At 38.9% G+C, this 17,638-nt stretch overlaps 1 long non-coding RNA gene across 2 annotated transcripts; it reads right to left on the bottom strand.

Moving 5' to 3' along the window:
• Positions 1-1,499: 1,499 nt before the first annotated feature.
• LOC122998854 lies at positions 1,500-16,030 on the bottom strand. Of its 2 annotated transcripts, none has more exons than XR_006407521.1 (2): positions 15,496-16,030; positions 1,500-2,049 (listed from the first exon to the last, which is right to left on the bottom strand). It is a non-coding gene; the product is annotated as an uncharacterized LOC122998854 (long non-coding RNA). The 2 variants fall into 2 exon arrangements; XR_006407520.1 differs by lacking the exon at positions 15,496-16,030 and adding an exon at positions 2,512-4,515.
• Between the last annotated feature and the right edge of the window lie 1,608 nt (positions 16,031-17,638).

Below are 17,638 nucleotides of genomic sequence, written 5' to 3'. Positions count from 1 at the left end.
GTAAATTAGCAACTGTTTGCTAACACTTGTCTCATCAACTTTATAAGGCAACAGCTTGTTTTGCTGAAAGACCCTCATTGCCAAGGAAACCTATTTCTACCAGGAAGCTCATGGAATAAAAAGGTTCTTTGATGAACCTTTAAACCCTGTAAAAGTCTCCTGATTACCCTGAAAGCTCTTTGAGGAGCTTTGTCTTTTTAGAATGTAGTGCGTTCCCAGCATAAGGCATGGTGTAGACTGTATGTGAGAACTAAGTAAGGACTGGGTGTTGGTGTGTTGGCAGATGGTACAGGAGAAACACGATTGGAAAGAGAGTAAAGAAAATAAAGAGGTCCGCAAAGTTAAACTTTTTCCCTGCCTCTCACCTGACCTAATTACAGCACCTCGGTGGCTGCTAGTGCAACTCTTTACCTTTGGAGTCCGACGTGCTTTCATATTCCTGAGTTATTCTCAACGCAGCGTTTTTTTGAAATCTTCCTCTTTGTTTTGCTGCCTCGGTTGTAGCCCTCCGGGGACGCTGCTTGTTGTAGGAGTCGGGAGAGGGTTGTTCTTCTTTCGCTTTGGTTTGGTAAAGAGAATAAAAATAACTCCTGCCAGGCTTTCATTCACTACAGCTGTGAAGACATGATTTAACTGAGCAGTACAAGACTCTGAGTCCTGGGAAAGTCTACTATGTGTGGAGTAAACAAGATTCAGTTTTGACCGAAGCAAAAGTGGAAGTGATGATGTAACAGTTTGATGGTGGAAATGACATATGCTCAAATTCACTTTGATGAGTATTGTGTAAGTGACAAATCTAGGGAAGATTTAAGTGCTGGGAATTGCCCAGACATTTAAAGACAATGTATTTGTGCTGTAATATTTTATACAGTATGTTTGACTGGTGATTTTTTTTTTGATAGAGACAATATTTGAAATAAGGTTTTTGCTGGTGTGGGCTGGTTATGCTGGCTCATCCACTCTTTGTGTTTAGTATAGTTTATACATTTGATTGACCCCATCCTGTTTCAAAAGAAAAAAATGTCAAAAATCATTTCAAAATCATCTCAAAGTGCTTTTGCCATGCTGTTACAGTGTTAGCATGACTATAAGCCACAATTAATACTAGATTCTACTAGCTTCACTAGCTTGTTTCTGTTTCTGTCCCTCTTTAAAGACATTTTAGCATTGCATTCCTATAATATTGTCAAACTGGACTTTTTTTTTAATGGCTGCAGTAGAAGATCTCAAAACCTTGGACGTACATTACCCACAATGCAACTCATCTCGATTCACTCAACTGTGTGTTGTGCTAATAGCTGCTAATGTAGCCTGGAGCTGCTAGCCTCTAGCAGAGATGAGGAACCAGAGGTCTGGTGACCTCCCTACTTTTACTCCACACACCCAGATTTTTTTACCTTTCAAACTTGTAGTCTTCAGACCCAACTGACGCTGACTCAAGTGACATCACTTAAGGCAATTTATTAGATTTCACACAGCTCTTCCTGGAGACACAAAATGCTTTATACTAGTTTTTAATATATGCAGTAGTACCCCCCAACATCTGGAAACACACTTCAATGTGTACAATTGGTGGAGTTCCCCTTTAATAGTGGTTTTCACCAGAGCTGCTCTCTTTCATTTGCTGTAGCTGTTGAATTTATTAGAACATCTATTGAATTAAAATAACTAACAATCACATTTGATGTAATAACAGCTATACAGTGTTGGTTAGCATACCAGATACTAGTTAGCAATCAAACAAGCAGTCATGAAACACAAAAGCATCAAATGAATCCATAGTGAAATGATCATTTTAGAGTCAAAAACAAGAGTTTACCACATCTATTCAGTTCTAGTGGGACCGGCAAGCTGTATGTTTAGAGATGCAACAGCTGTTCACTGCTACTGTTGCCCAAGAGCTGAGGGCCTCCAACATGGCCACCAGAGGGTGAGTTACGTCACCTGCAAGCTCGCTCTGCATAAATAACATCGCGCCGGCCCGCCCTGGCTCTGTTTCCCATCAGGCACTGTTCTCCTCTCCAGGTCCGAAGGGGCTTCCATGTCCTTCTGCAGAAACATCATCCCTCACATATGCAGACATAATGGCACCTTCTGACACATGCACGCATACACACACAGTAATCAGGAGTGTTACCTAGAGGCCTCCAGGATAGTGGGGTTTGCCAGCAGACGCCCCAAATCTGAGATAATCTGTGTCATTCATATTCCGTTGCCTGACACAAATGATCTGATAATGCACATGTGAAGCAAATTAACATCTGTTGTTTGAATGGGCCTAATGTCTAGCCATTCATCAATTTCACAGGATTATGTTGTTGACCAGAGGTGTTTGTGAATATATATACATGCGTGTGTGTGTGTGTGTGTGGTCCAGGGTACATTTTCCAGCTTATTACAAACACTCACACATACAGAGTGTGTTTTGTGGTGGATATGGAGGCCATACACACAATCCCATCCTATGAATTCCCTCTTAAAGAAAGGAAAACCTTTTGTCCACTGACTTACCTTGTAACAAAAGAATGTGCACTGCAGTCAGTAGGTCTCACAAGTGTGATGCCCTTCTCCTCGAGGGCCAAGCTCTGAAATCTTCACGTCTCCACTGAAGGACTCTCAGCGTCTACGCTGTATTTCATCATGGTGACCATGGACTGATAAGTGGGTGTATTCCAGCATTTGTTTACAAGATTTTAAGGATTTTTTTTTTTTTAAATAGCAAATCAAAAGATCTTCTACAATGACACAGTGACAGCAATGAAATGCAGATGCAGCTTTCCTCTTCATCAACAATTGTATATGAGCAATGTTCCGGATGGTGAAAATATACTTTTTATTTGACAGGAAAGCGATCAAGAGAAATGTATGATTTTCCTCAAATGAGAAATCTTTTTTGGTTGTTTTTTTTTTGTTTGTTTTTTTTTTTGGAGCATTTTCACACAGCTGAGACGAGAGAATTGAAGAAAAAGAGGAGCGGAAAAGGGGAGGGAGGAGGAAGGGAAAGAAAAAAAAAAACATTCCAGAAGGTGGTGTGAGTATAGCTGCTCATTCACACAAATACACACAGACAAAAAAAAAAAAAAAACACCCAAAAATATTCAGGAGAAAATCTGTTCGATTCAATCAAGCTTATTGATAATTGTGGGTGCTGGGCGTCTGGGCCCGGCTCAGCGGGGAAGCTGTGACTTGTGTACGAGACTGACAATGAAGTCGGGTAACAACAGCTGCTGGATGGCGGGCGAGCTCGTGTACCTCGACGCTCAAGTCTTGTCAGTCACATTTCCCCTAATTAACGAACATCTGCTTTCCATTTTCGGTTACACTGCATCGCCAGCTTGTCTCGTATGAATCGCCGACTTCTGACCTCCCCCGAGGTAGGCACTCGCTGTCAGAAGTACCCGGCCAACGCCATCCACGTTTCTTTTTTTTTTTTTTCTTTTTTTTTCCTATAGAGGCTTCCAGCTCACCACGGGAAAGAGGAAGAGGAGGTGGAGGCGAGTGGGTGGGTGGGTTCGTTCTAAACCCTCAGAGACTTCTCCACCAATCATCCTCTGGGATGGCCGATGCAGGAAGTGCGCTGTTTGTGTTACGCTGCTATTGGTTCGCGTGTCCTCCTGTGGCGCCGGCCTGCCTCTATCCGTGAAGGACCCTGAGTCCTCATCCCATCTCCAGAGCTCTAACCTATTCCCAAACTAACCTGCCGAACAGGTGTGTGTGTGTATTTGTGTGTTTGTGTGTGTGTGCCTCTCTGGAAAACAAGGCTGGGCTTGTACAGGTTTTTTTTTTTTTGTCTTTTCTGCCTGAAAACACACCACATGAACATTCGAAATAGCAGCAGCTGTTGATTTCATGCTATCAGAGATAAATACAGTCTACTACTTAGTTTAGAATGTTTTACTATATATTATAAACCTGAATCACCAACAACAAGTAAACAACACTAGAATGAACTTTAATCATACAGAGAAAATCATGTACAGTGAGACCAATGTACACTCTGAGGAAATATGTTTATATTTGTAGTATATGTGGAATTAATGTAGAGTGGTTGATTGATTGAAATCATGGCTGTCCTTTTCATTTAACACTGAAATCAAGTGTTGTAAAACATGTTTAGTAGGTTTATTGACAACTGTATTAATCCCCAAGAGAGTAGTTTTGTCACTTATACACAATGAAAAACAAAACAGAAACAGCAAGACAGACAGATCACAATAGACAACTGATCTTTACCGATCACTTATTAAACACCACAGAGGGGGAGATTCGAAAATTGAAGTAAGATTTCTTAGCAGTATTTATCCCCTCCAAAGACCCAGCAGCAGACATGTCTGTCTTTAATTCTAGTAAAGAACAATGTTTGATAGAATGCTGACCATGCAATGACCATGATTGGCTCCAAACTAATTCTGAAGTTACAAATCATGCTAATTTGTGCATGTATTAAACTGAGATTTAAGATGAGCACCTTCAGCAGATGAATGTAAAAACTCTGCACATACATCATTCTGCACAGAGAAGAGAACAACATCTGACTGAAGGAACAAGAAGCAAAACACATTTTTAAGTGGAGGGGGGCTTTAAAACACGGACAGTTACAGCATATTGACAGTAGTGGCGGCGAGAACCAATCACTTCACTCTCCTGATTCATCCAATAGCAAAGCAATACTATAATGTAAAAATACTCAATTACAAGGAAATGTCGCTGTAAAAAGGTAAAAGTACAAATCACGCATAATAGCCCCTTCCAGCATGTAATATTGTCGTATATATAATGTTACGGGATGATTTTTACAGATGCATTAGCATGTTAACAGTGTGGCTGGTTGAGGTGGAGCCAATTCTAACTATTCTGTATGCTGCTGACTGGTTGAATAGGTCTATAAATCTATAAAAACACAATATTTTACAGACTAATCATATGTTTCGTCATGTTTGTGTTTAAAATCCTGAACTACTGTAACTCTAAAAGACATGTGTACAGTATCTGCCTCTGAAATGAAGTGCAGCAGAAGTATACAAGTACCTAAAAACTCAACTTAAGTACAGATTACATTTAGTAATGATTTATTACTATTTAATCATTATGTGATTAACTGCATAACTCAGCTATAAATAGCATATAAAGCCATGGACACATTTGAGTCATGGCCATGACTCAAGTTTGTATTTTACATTCTATAATTAAAATCATTCTACTCATTCATCATGAGTTATTAAAGGTCCTCATAGGTCTTCAAATGAGACTTTATTCGTGACCAACTTTTCATCAGCTTTTCACATCATTTACAATAACTGAAACAAAGATTTGTTTATACATCTGATATATTTTTTTTATTTTCAGGCCACTAAATCATTGAATTGCTGCTCTACTCAAGCAGCATTCATGCAACAACCTTTGCTTTTACTAGACTTACTTTCTTTACCAATCAGTAAATATTCACTGTTTTCAGCAGGCAGTTTGCTGGTCTTCCTCTACACTAGAATATTCTGACAATCCTTCTGTTAATGCTGTGTCATTTAACTAACTCATAGCCATCAGATGATGAGTTACAGCGTTAAGTCATCGCTATCACTGTCGCTATCTGTGTGTGTGTGTGTGTGTGTTTAGGTGACAGGAAACATACACAGATCCTAAAGCGAGATGCCTATTATAGTCACACCACACACACTGCACATTAGTGAGTAAAAAGACAGTCCACTGAAGTGTTGAGCGCTCCACGTCCCATATGACAACAAGCGAAAACACAATCTTTCATCTGCCTCATAATCACACATTTCAGACTTTTACACTCTCTGCAATATTTAGCGGCAGTCCCTTCCCTCTCGATTGGATTTGGAAGTGAGCGGAATCTCGCCAGTTTTGAAAACAAAAGGGTAAATGATTACATTTAAAAATAATTAACAGATGGGCACAGGCTGGGGAGGGAAGAGAAAAAAAAAATATGATTTTCTACAAATGATTGCGTTCTCTCTCTCTCTCTCTCTCTCCTTTGGTGTGAAAAGTAGATTCAAGAACACTTTTAAATAATTTGTTCAATTTGTTCCACAGCCAAAGAAATGCGGCTTGCTGGAAATTCAGATTCATTAAAACTTAATTAATATGCATCATTATGTAAATGAGGTTGCAGTTAATGAGTTCTTAAAAGAAGCCTTCCTTAATTAGTTCACTTTTAATGGCATCATCATTTATCTTTTTTCTTTGAAGCAGAATGACGGCACGGAAGTAGCCGCTCCCAAAAGTACTCAAAATTGTGCATTTTTTAATTATTCTTATTTTCTTAATTTTTATATGATTAAGAATACATTTAGGATACTAAGTAAATGAGGGAAAACTTAAACTCCCTTGCTATATTTGAAGTGAAGTGAAGAGGAAAAGAATGTTCCACCCTGACATACCTGGCTGTTATGTTGGAAATAACTGGATGGATGCATGTAGGGCTCATCAGAAACTCCCATTTTTATTCATCAGTCCACAATTTCTCATTTGACATTATGCAACATCTGGGCTTGTGCAAGCGTTTCTGACACCAGCATATGGAAAAGGCTCCGTCTCTTCCCAGCGACAGTGTGAGCTTAACATCTCCCTCCCAGCAGTGAAGGTGAGGGCCGTGGCGGCGAGGCCTCCGCTCTGTTTCATGTTGTCAGGAGCTTACCTCTACTCCTAATTGATAACCGCTGGCATTTGATCTGAAGGCGTTCAAACACCCAGTCTATCTTTGTGCCTCCAATAAGACGAACCATCTGTTGTTGCCCAGCCCGCCGTTCATTAAATCTAATTTCCTTCAGCAGAAATAAGGTTTTAATTGTACATCTTGTGCGGGGTTACCGTGAGCTGAGAGTAATGGGTTTCTTAGCGAGATGGGAAGGCTGCAGACTGTAAAGAGGATATAGGAGAGATGGATGGATGGACGATTGATTTAGATTGTGGAAATCTGTTTCGCTCACTGAGGTATTTTTTCACCGGGGGGAATGTGGTGAAGGACTGCACCATGACAATTTACAGTATGCCTGATTGTTAGCAGCAGTGTCTTATTGGCAGGTGACAAAGAAAACGTATGACTTTGATACTTGAGAAGGAGATTTACATCAGCGTTGCAATGCTTAAACTGACTTCTCATTCATCTGAGAGTCTTGTCTCAGCAACATGACATCAACGAGTGTTGTAAAAATGATACATGCAGGGTTGTGAGGACACCATGTCTTTGGTATTCTTTACTGGGAATATGGGGGCCTGAAGTGCAGCTTACATTTTATCATTTAAATTGCACTTTGTGGGTTTTAAAAAGGTGGATACTCATGGTTTTTAGGCTCAGTAAGCCAGGTACTGAATCCTTGAAGTATTGAACATGAATGATAAAGGGGGCTAGGACAGAACACCTAGTATACTATTTTTAATTTTTAATTGCCACACAAAAAAAAACGAAAATGTAAATCCAACAATTTAGCATTTTTTTTCCACTAGCATTTATTATTGATGAAGTAAAGACTATCATATAGAGAAACTCTGAGACATAAAAATGGTGCTGAAACAATAAGCTGATACACAGAAAATTAATCAGCAGCTATTTTGATAACCTTATGTACCGCAATTTTAGTTCCTGGGTAATAAGTGTTATTTCCTCATCGCTTATACCTAAAAAGTGTAGAAAATGGCTGTTATTCCCCTCAAACTTTGCTTTTGTGACCTGGAAAATGATATTTTGACATTTACCTATGTCCAAAGGGAAAAAAGATGAATTTGCACATTTTCATTCAAAGTCAGAAAAAACAACACATGAATCAGAATTAACATATTTATACCAAAGTTGTACAAAAGTGACCACAAAAGATCGAGTGAGTAGTTTTTCAAGATTTACGATTATACTGTAAATCACTTTCACGAATCAGCCCCCAAATATAGTCTCCCTTCATCATATCTGATGATTTGTACGTTGTTTTTTCTGGGCATAAGCAATTAGAAAATAACACTTACTACCCAGGAACAAAAAACAAGTAAAAATTTGTTAGATGATGTAATCAATAAATTGTGTTATTCTTTACGCAGAAATGCCAAACATTCCCTGTTTCTAGCTTTTAATTGATTTATATAATTGTAAATGGAATATTTTGGGGTTTTGGAATAGTGGTCTAACAAAACAAGACATCTAAAGATGTCATTATGGGCTCTGGGAACATTGGGCATTTTATAGACTAAACATTTAATCTATTTCAGAGAAATAGTCAGCAGATCAATCGATAATAAAAAATTCCATTAGTTGCAGCTCAATAAATGTTTTTACATGAATAAAACCATTTACGAAAAATGTAACATAAATTAATAAAACAGAGAAAAATATCCACATTAAAGGTGATTTAGTATTGCATTTCACAAGAGATTTTAAAAAGGACAGTCAAAATCTGTGCTGCAGAGACCAAGATATCCTGACTTTTAGTGTGAGTCAAGCTCTAAAATGCTGGATCCTACATTTCCCACAATGCAAATCAATGGAACATAAATGGAAAACCTTCACTGCATGGAAAATACTTATATCTTTGCTTAAGTCCACACCTCCACTTTGTAATGCACACATTCTGTTATAAACAAATTACAAATTAACCCTGATGACATCACAGTGACAGGGTCATCATCATCATCAGGGTTGTTTTCTCAGACTTGACAATGCTCCTACAGAGCTACAGAAGACATTTTACAACTTTTACAACAACTAGTAGTAGAATTAGCATTTCTAAAGTCCTGACTTTGGCCCTGGATACACAGTATCATATTAGCACTCCACTTTACACATGAAGATGAATTTATTTGTTATGGAGAGTACTACCTAGCCTGTGGAAATAGTTGTCTTATGTCTTTGTTTGGCTCTGGAGGAGCTGTCTAAAGCCAGAGAAAATAACCCTGATAATGTCATCAGAGTTTATGATAATTAACTCTCCACTCTTCATAGAATTATGTAAAAAGATTTTAAATGGTTAACCACCTTGATGATGATACTGTAACTGTAATATCATATCTAAAACCATTAAGGATTTTGAATCTTCCAAGAATCAAGACTGCCTCTGCCTCTGAATTCGACCCCATGTCTCCTCCCATCATCATCCACAGTGTGTGGAGTATTTTGGAAGCACAGTATAATCTGATGTTATGTATGGAGCGGCAGTGGGTATGTGCAGATGACACTAAGGCCATCCGCTTTGTGATTCTGCCGCCCACCAGATTCTTCAATCTGCCAGCACCTTGAAAGAGCTCCAACAAAGAGATATAAATAAGACTTACTCTTGCTACTCGTCTCGTTTCACTGGCCAACTTCTCAATTCAACTTGTTTTTTTTTCCATTTTACAACACATACTTTTTTAAAAATTCAATACCAGCTTATCTTAGGGTGTTATATTCCTTTGTGATAAAAGAGTTGTTTGCAAGACCCTTACCAATGGGTTTAGCAAACAATTTTAATTGCCATCTGTGCAAAAAATGTACCCAGTGTGTTGAACCAATGAACAAACATTTAGTCAACCCAGGAAAAGAGAATAACATTTGTTCTTCTCAATTGGTGAAACCTTAATGCATCTGAATACTTAACATTTTCTTTCATCAGAAAAGTGGAAATGACCAAACCCTGTACAGTTTCAAAATGCTCGCCATCAGCTTTACAGCACTTTTGGAACTAATGCTAATTTAATCAAGTGAATGGTGTACCGTTCAAAATAGCTAAATTAGAGAAATATTGGAACCTGGCAGATGATGGAGTGGATAGATATTGGGATAATATTACTGTATGCTCACCATTTAATCCAATTAAGACTATTATCTCAGTGGTTAGACAACACAACAATTATTAGAAGAAGATATTGAGCAAAATTCACCAAATGTATGAGTTGTTTAGAGATATATTCTTCATTATGGCCCAATCCTGCTATGTGTATTGGAAAATTAACTATTTTGTATATTGGAAGCTCATCATTCTCATGTCCTACACAGCTGTTGGAAATCTGTATGAAGACAGAGTATTTATTGGGGGTTTTCCATACACATGTGCTGGCTTGGCTTGACTCCGTTTGACTTGGTGGATCAGCCCAGCACAGCAGTGATGTGCATCTCAATTACAACAGGGATACCCATTTGAAGGTGTCTTTAACTGTCGCGCTTGTCTTGAGTTGATGACGTTTAAAAGCAACGTTCACACAAGCCCCAAGGAAGTGCGCCAGGCTGTGACTGGTGGTCAAGGGAGCAGCTGTAAAACAATGGATACATTTTTCTGAGTGTCACAACCACCACGAAATGATTTGTTTCACCGTCAGAATCTGATCCATTCGGTCCGTTAACATTTGGAAAGTCTAGAAGAGCTGCATTATGAATCATTTTATACCACTCAAGTTAGCCGGCTCATCCCTGAATGATAATGAAGCCCATCTGATGTCACCGCAACACACTTGGAGGTCAGGTCAGGCATGCTTTGACCAAACTTCGGAGACAGTCCATTTTGGGCGCGACTCAGAGCATTTAAACTAATAATGGAAACGCAAATCAATGCGGCATGGTTTGATTCAGTGCAGCCAAAAGTGCCGATGGAAAATGGCAATGTGTCCTTAGTCAGACAATTCTTGGTCATGGTTTTGGGGGTCCTGGGTGGATGGTTTGGTTCAGTATCCTTTTAACTTCTTATCCTGAGAAAACCCCAAATACCCAAAAACAACAATTGTTTGCCATCAAGTGACAAAGTTGTCTAGAAGAACTCACCAGAGAATCAGATTCTTTCTTTGTTAATGTGTTAAAACATGAATAAGGACTTAATGTAGCTTTACTATTTAGTTTCAGTCAGTGTTGCCAGATTGGTTGATATTCTACCATTACCATTTTCCACCACTGGGCTGCTTTTCATTTAATTGGTAAAAATGTGACAATGATGATGATAATTTGGGTTACTTTTTTGGCATTTGGGTGGTTTCCACCAACATAAAGTTCTTCAATCATCATCAATCTCAATCATCTAAAGTAGACTGCGATTGACACTGCACTGAGTTCAGTGGGCACGTACAGCATTCATGTTATATTAGAGTTATTGTAAATACCAAGCGACTGATGTTCAATGTAATTAAACCCACATTTAACTGATGGTATTATATTGTCAGTGTACAGTGTTTTCATTTTGACACAACCAACTCTGTAAAGACTTTTTAGATGCTGGACAACCAGCAACTGCAACACTTCCACCGTCTTGCTTTGCTCATCATCTGGCTGAAATGCGGGTTCTGCCTCAACGCCGCTAGCTATAAGGAGATAGAATTTTACAGCACAGGAGGGCCCTGCCATCACCCTAATCCATCCCAAAGCTCATTTTTCTTGTTTTCCACAATACCAGCCCTTTAATGGTGACTGGACTGAGAAACACATGTTCATTTTGCCTGAGGGAAGTATGAGACTATTTTGCTTGATTTGCAAAGAAACAATGACCATAATGAAGAATGGAAATACAGAACGCCACTATGACACCAAACATGCCTGTTTTAAACAAAACTTTCCCAAAAACACAGACATAAGAACAACAAAACTGAACCAGTTTAAGCCGTGTTATCAAAATTCCAGCAGAAAAAATGTAAAATCAGACATTTTCAACAATGAATGCAGTAAAAAACTCATTAATGAACACTTGAACACCAGAGTCTCCGCCTGGCCATCACTCCTTTTTATGTTCAAATGTAACATAACATTATCTAAAATTCTAAACATGTTCTGATTTCTATTATAAATGTTCCATTATTGTATGTGGTGCTAAGTTTGTCTGATTATACTGATAAAACAGAAGGCTAGAGGTGATTGGATTGATATATGAACTACTACTACTTTTATGATGATTGGGTGGGCTCAAAGCTTTGATTTGGCTACTTTTTCTCATTTCCATCAGGCAACACTGGTTTCAGGGCCCAGCCAGTGTGTACACTGGCTCACTTACACAAAATGTCAAAAAAAAGGCCCACTGCAATGTTCCAGAAAGCCATGACAGTATGGCAGTGAGTTAGCATGTATAATACCAGGACTCTGACACTGAAGCAGCTAAATGGAATTCAGCCATCATCTGTGTTATTATTTACACTTGTGCGTTCCCTTGTTTTTCTCTTTTGTGAATCCTGTTCATTGGGAGGAAAGAAGGAACTGGAGTAACGTTGCAATAGAGCCACAAAGTCTGCAGAGGGAGGAGGTAAGGGTAGATGGATAGCTCAAACAAATATCAAGAGCCAGCTGTTTGCTTCCTGTTTCCTACCAACAGTCAGGGTTGATTTCTTTTAATCATTACCATTCTGTAAACTTCATTATTGACAACAAAGATGCTCTAACCTTAACAGGATAGTAATTTCAACCTAAGATATGATCTCTCCCTAATCTTAACCAAGTTATTTTGTCCCTCAATCTAACTAGACCTTAACCATAAACCTCAGAAAATGGTTTTATTTTTGCAATGGTGATTTTTTACAGTTGTGGAAGGCACTGATTAATGATGGTATCCTGTTGATAGGGGTGTCAGACCAGAAAATACTTATGTGTGTTGTTCTGTAGGGCAATTACAAACAGTGTATTTTGTTGGATAATGTCACATGCTAGAGTAACAGTAACACAAGTAGAGAAGGGCCATAAAAGCAGCCAAAGTAGGCTAATTGACTCAGTAATGCAACCACAGTTGCCCCACAGTTGGACTGTGGTATCTGCTGTGACTCTGCAGGTAAAGCAGGTCACAGGTTTGGTGATTTGATCCCCAGCTCCATCTGTGCACATGTCAAAGTGTCCTTAGGAAAGACACTGGTAGCTCACTCCCATCGACGCATCAATGAGAGACAAATTGCAAAGTGCTGTGAATAAAAGCATTCTGTAAATGCTGCTGCTTTTCCCTTTTACCATTTACCTTACAAAAGTTAGCAAACATTAGTTAAAATTAGCTGCCAAAAGCTCCTGGTCATCCATGACCAAGTAAGGCTGTCGCAGCGAAACCTCTGAGTGTATGGAATATAAAAAAGGGGGCTTTTTATTGTTTATGAACTCAAGTTTTCTGTTTCTTAGACTAAGACTGTGTTATGTTGCCTTTCAAAAGTCACATAAAGTTGTGTTAAAATCAAATGAAAAACAAAGAAAAAATAAAATAAATAATGTCTACTCCTATGTTAAAGTGTTTTTGGCAGTGGGTGACTGGATTAGTTTCTAAATGTACAGATGTAATCTAATTATGCTTTGAAACATTGTCTTCCTGGGCTAACAGCAGACAAAAAGAAAAGTGGCATCATCAAGTGACCTGTTTATGTGCCTTTCATATAAATTGATGTGATGTAGATGGAAACAAGCCCTGCAGCATGCAGGCCATAATGGAGATGATCAACACAGTCAATGTGACATGTGTGCGGTACCCGGTGCCTCAGCTCTGTTCAGACTTACATTTGTACCCATATTAGCATAGATGTCCGTTTAGCACGCGACACTTGATCTCTCTTTCCTCTAGTGCTAGTCGGACAGACGTAAACAGAGGTGACAGGCTGCCCCGGAGAGAGAGAACTAGAGAAATACAGAGAGAAAGAGGAAGAGAGAGAGAGAGAGAGAGGAGGAAGAGGTGAAGTCTGTCCCAGGCAGGGTGGCCTCACTTCCCCCCCAGCCCAGAGCAAAACAGACAGGCCTGGAACAAAGCGAGGCAGCAATTAGGCTGCTGGAGGGGAGAGGGAGGTGTATGCATGTATGTGTGTGTGTGTGGTGAATGTTTTTTGACAGTTTAACAGATGTGATGTCCAAAGTTGGACCGGGCCGTTTAGCAACGCCCTCCCGCATTAGCAGTGGGACAGAGAGGATGAGATGATGGACTATAACATGTTGTTGTTGCTTTGCTCTTTTATTGCCTCTCGGATGACGTGGTGGGGCTGAAAGGAAAACTTTTAAGCGTTGGATTGAAATGTTGTGCTGTATTGAGAAGATTGTTTGTGCTGGGAGGGGCGAAAAGAGAGGACATTGTGTGAAAAAGGCTCATGTTCATTCATTACTATTTAAAATGAAAGTTGCACTGATCGATATTTTTCTGCCAAGCTTTTCCGCCTCTTTTAGTTCATTGTTTTGGTTTTACAGATTTACTTGCACTCCTACAACGTTGTCAGACAAAATGATCAAAACTGATGTCAAAACCTTGTGCCTATATTATCCACAATGCAACACCACCTCTGACAGTTCAGTCGAGATTGGGTTGTGTTATGCTAGTAGCAGCTAATGTAGCATGGAGCTGCTAGCCTCCAGCAGAGATGAGGAGCGGGCTACAGAGGTCTGCTAACCTCACTTCTTTCTTAATCCACACCCCCAGATGTATCCATTAAACACATTAAGCCATGTATTTTGGATTCTACATATTCATATCATGACAAATTCACTTTTCACACATTTTCCATAGCTTGTGTACATGGGCTGATGTATTTGTGTCCTCTTTATACCGGTGTATGTGACTGTCTGTGACTGTGCATTAAATGCTGTAGCATACAGGATGTACTTCATACGACATATTCACTTGTTTATTTGATTGTCATTTAGTGTATGGTCATAATGTATAATTCATTTGTGTAAGAAGGCTAGATACTCTATGTTAAATTGCTCATCACCACCATGTTTTGCATTTTTGTCCAAGGAACAAGCTGATTGGTTGAGGAAGTGGATTTATCAGCTGGTGGTAACCCCTCCTGACATACGATGCTCTTACAGGTTTTCCTGATGTTTGTGTTTGCACCAAAATATTATACATATTGCACTTTTCACTTTAAGTAATGTCAGTATGTGAGAGTTTTATTATTTCTTTTTCAAGTTCAAGGTTCATCTTTCCGTGTCCGAGACTTTGTGTGAAACTACGTCATCAAATATCAAAACTTTTTCTGTTGCAAGTCCATTCTAAATACTAGAATACAATATGTGTAATTTACAGCTTGTCAGAGTAGTTCATTGTTGCAGTTAGTATGTAAGAAATCAATCCACCTCATCATTTTCTACTGATATTCACACATGGTTATTAAGTAAATGCCATTGCCATTTAAAGTTCAAAGCTCATGGCTGTGCAGCAGCTGGAAAACTCAAGGATAGGTTCACATTTTTTACAAGTGTAGCCCACTTATCCCTAGTCTAATCAGGGAAGAGCCCTGAGTTCTTTAAATCAACTAACTTAATGTATAATAAATAATACTGCGATGTTATCCTGTTTCTCTTTTGTTTATATATACTTTTGTATTTGTCTTGTGTTTCTTTATTCACTTCTAATGCACTGTAATACACGTATTAGACTCAGTTTTACTTAACCCTCGTATAAAATCTATGCACTGTAATCTACCTGTAATTCACCGAGCACACACACACACACACACAAGCCGGCAGGTATTTAAATACAATAAAAATAAAACCCCCGTAACAGGCCTAATTCGTTGTTTGTGAACGGAGAGGCCCAAAACTATTTGGCCGCTTCACTCAAAGAGCAACAAAATAAAATGTGGTACCTTGGTCATGAAGTCTGACTCCAATCAGCAGTTTATACCAGCCTCACGGCCTCCGGGAGGGAACAGGGTGCAGTTTATACCAGCCTCGGTCTCCGGGAAGGAACAGGATACACGCTGAAGCCAAAGATAGCGGGTCCGGTCCATGTAGTGAAAAGTCTCTCTGAACGTTGACTTAGTAGCTCATAGCACTGTCCAATAAATCCTCAGGGTTTCCACGTCGAAAACAAAAGCTAAACCTTTTGGCATAAACTGGGTTAGCTACACAGTGACTATAAGTCCATTCATTGTGCTAATGAATGCTAACAACACACGTTCGGCTAATGAGCTAATAAACAAACAAACGTGAACAACTGCACAACAAACTTCGAGTAGAAGTATCTTCAGCTGCAAGCAGAAAATATGCAGCATGAGTATCTTGGCCAAGACTGTTGGGTAGATAATGTCAGACACCAGCTACACATTTGTTTGTAAACACTGCGTATACATCGTTACGCAGTCCGTCAAGTTACATGACTTTTACTCACACTCTACTTCCTCTCTCTCTCACTCTCTCTAATTCCCGGTATGAAAGTACCCGGATTCCGCATTGTGCGGCCCATAGAGCATGCGCACTTGTGACTTTCACTGGCCAGGTCGGCTACTTCCGGTTTTGCCCTCTGACTAACTTGAATGGAGATAAAACAATTCAATCATGTGGCTCTTCGAGGCTTTTGAAAGTGATCTGACCAAACGGATTTAATTCTGATAGTGAGACAAGTCATTTCATGGAGGCTGTGACGCTCAGAAAAATTTACAGACGTCTATTTCACAATGTAAGTCTATAGGAAAAAGTCTTTTTGAGCCAGTGTGCATCACGTGACGTTGTAATTACACGGTTTGGCCGCTATGTCAAATTGGCTTCAAAGCCTGGCGCTCTTCCTGTATCCAGTTCTTTTTATACATCCATGCTCCACACCTGTGTGATGCAACCCACTTCAACCAATGAATGACCAGTATTTAACTTACTCTGAAATACTACTTCCTTTTACGACCATGAACTCTTCAAAATAAAATGAAATATTTATAACTACACATTTGCATATTTTTAAAACTTATTTATTCCACTGAACCTTTTAATCTTTTAGGAAATAGCTGTGTTTCACCATATTTATGATGTATCTTTTAACCTTAATTATATAACTTTATCTTAATATAAACTTTATTACAATATATGGTATTTTTAACCTGGCTACATCAGTCTATCTTAATACAAAACCCACATGCCCATATGCTCCCTGAAAGTTGTTTGTCACTGTAGTCATTCCTCCTGTCCATACTGGCACAACTACACTGTAAGAGATGGAGGTCAAAATTCACAATGCAGAAATTCATTCTAACTTTCAGCCACAGCTATTATGAGGCTTCATCTATCTGAGTCAGCCAAATCACATGGATATATTCCAAACTTACAGTGTTAGTACAATATATCCTCTGTACTGAAAACAACTATGACCAACTATAACTTAAAAAGAAGACAGATCTTGGATAACAAAAAAAGAAGAAATAATTAAATATTTTCTTTCTCTTTGTGGTGTTAAATTAGCGTTGACATTCAAAAGGCACACTTTCACTGGTATTTAGTCAATGCATATTTTATAATTTCCAGTTAGTACAAAAAAAAGTATGTGTGTTTTCAGAGGTGTTCTTGGAACAGCTTCACCACCATCCACTTTTCTTTTTTTTTTTCCCAGTTGTGACAGCGCCTCAGTTTCTTTTGTGCACTGTGGATTACATTGTGGGACAATAGTGTCCATCACAGCACACTCAGAAATCAAGCAAGTCTTTCAGCACCTCATACTGTTGCTTTTCCAGTGTGAAGACACTACATAAAACCTGCTTTGAATGAATATGTAGTACAGAATGGGCGACACAGGTTAAGCTCTATCCCTTGACTACTGAAATTCAGTTAATACAATATATACAGTACTATTAAAATATTGTGTATTGTCTGTATGTTAAATCAGTCAAATCTTGACATACATGTTTATATGAATTTTAGCCATTTATTATGAAAACCTCCTTCTCTGTTTGAGTCATCCCACTTCCTCAATGTTCAAAGCTTAATAAAGCAAGACTTTCTCTGCCTGCTTATCATTAAGGTTTC

Source organism: Thunnus albacares, chromosome 15, assembly GCF_914725855.1.
Source record: "Thunnus albacares chromosome 15, fThuAlb1.1, whole genome shotgun sequence".
Lineage (NCBI taxonomy): Eukaryota > Metazoa > Chordata > Actinopteri > Scombriformes > Scombridae > Thunnus > Thunnus albacares.
Note: the sequence above shows the minus strand (reverse complement) of the source record. Positions and strands in the feature narration are given on the sequence as shown.